Genomic DNA, 1,889 nt, shown 5'->3' with positions numbered 1-1,889 from the left:
TTGCCAGAGAGATGGGAAAAAGTAGTAGAAAATGGAGGAAATTATTTTGATTAAGGTATTCATTCATCTTCCCTTTGAAACAAATTAATTTTGGAGACGACAGGAATTAAGTTTAACACCTAATATATCTACAACATATATAATATACATACATTAATAATAAAAGAAACCAATGTTATGGCAGTGAATAATACACATTCTTGAGAATCTTCCTTCTGTCCGTGATTTCGTTTCATGCTATACTTCTTATTAGTCACACAAGTAAGTATATGATTGCTAAAAGAATTCCTATCAACGCAAATAGATAAAAATGTCCAATGATCAAATGTAATAAACACAACCATTTTATTATGGGTCAACATAATAAAATTGTAACTAATAATTGTCGAATTTAGGGGCCTCACCTCCGATCTTGATAAAATTAGTCTCTTTCGATATGTTTTTGCATGAAATGAACGAATCTGGCAAAAAAAGTGTCGCTCTGTCCCGTGAACCAAGATATTAATTGTTAAAGTTGACAGATATTCAGGTTAGATAATCTGTCAGATCAATGGCGTAGGCATAGAGGGTTACATAAATTCTCTGCTTTATATAAACACAAATTCTCTGTTTTAAAACACAAATTGTTTGCTTTAAAATACAAATTCACTGCTTTAAAAATGCAAATTCACTGCTTTAAAAACACAAATTCACTGCTAATGCAAAGAATTCGTGTGCTTAAAACAGTAAATTTTTAAAGCAGTAAATTTGTGTTTGTAAAGCAGTAAATTTGTATTTTTAAAGCAGTGAATTTATGTTTTTAAAGCAGTGAGTGTGTTTTTAAAGCAATGAATGTGTTTTTAAAACAGTGAATTTAGCAGAACGTATAAATAGAGCTATATCGAGTTGGAATGACATATATCTTAATTTTTAAAATTTCGAACTTTAACGCTTAATAATTCGATTCACGAGGTCGACCGTCGCGGTTTTTTTTTGTCAGATTCTTTCGTTTTGAGTGAAAACGCGTCAAATGAGTACATTTTTAATCAAATTCTAGGGAAAGAACTGTTTTCTAAATAATTATCATGTTTTTAAAGCAAAGAATTTTTTTTAAAGCAGAAAATTTGTTTTTGAAACCGAGAACTTGTGTAATTGAAGCAAAAATCTTCACTTACATGGTCTCATATTCCCCTAAATCACGGTTGCCAAGTCAGATTTCGACTGGAGACTCCAGTTTTCGAGAACCAATCTCCAGTTCTCCAGTAGACGGGAAAAATCTACAGTTTTTCGCTCGCGTGGAGTATTTATTAATTGCATATTTAAATTACGTGGAAAGTAATAAGAAAGTCTATGATTATGTTCGGAATTTATGTTATTTTACGAATAATAAAAAGTCTGTAATTGTGTTCGCACTGTATGTAATCTTGTAATAATAATATTATAAAAAGGTCTCTGTGATTGTGTTTTGTGACACTTTATGTTGATCAAATATTAATAACAAAAAAAAATCTGCAACAGTAGTCGCAAAACACGAATTAACCCTGCGCCTTTTTTTCTCTTTTTTTTCAATGAAACAATCGGCCGGCCTCCAGTCGAAATATGAAATATCCAGCGCACGGACCTTCGGGCCCCAGCTGTACAGTGCTCGGGATCTGGCAACCGTGCCCTAAACCACCAATGTAACAGATTTCCTAACCTGAATATTTATCAACTTTAATAATATCCCGGGTAATTATTCAGAATACCTCCCTCACCTCCGATTTCGATAAAATTAGGCTCATTCGACGCGTTTTTGCATGAAACGAAAGAATCTGGCAGAAAAAAGTGTCGCTCTGCCTCGCGAACCGAGATATTTAGCGTTAAAGTTGACGACTATGGAGGTTAGGAAATCTGTCATACCGACTATGGCC

General features: G+C 33.2%; 1 protein-coding gene across 1 annotated transcript in view; it reads right to left on the bottom strand.

The window, feature by feature from the left end:
- The window catches only part of LOC108767111 (protein SZT2), a 28,269-nt gene that overhangs the window by 25,576 nt on the left and 804 nt on the right, over positions 1–1,889 (bottom strand). The gene's annotated exons all lie outside the window — the stretch shown is intronic.

Source organism: Trachymyrmex cornetzi, unplaced genomic scaffold (assembly GCF_001594075.2).
Source record: "Trachymyrmex cornetzi isolate Tcor2-1 unplaced genomic scaffold, Tcor1.1 scaffold1202, whole genome shotgun sequence".
Taxonomy (NCBI): domain Eukaryota; kingdom Metazoa; phylum Arthropoda; class Insecta; order Hymenoptera; family Formicidae; genus Trachymyrmex; species Trachymyrmex cornetzi.
Note: the sequence above shows the minus strand (reverse complement) of the source record. Positions and strands in the feature narration are given on the sequence as shown.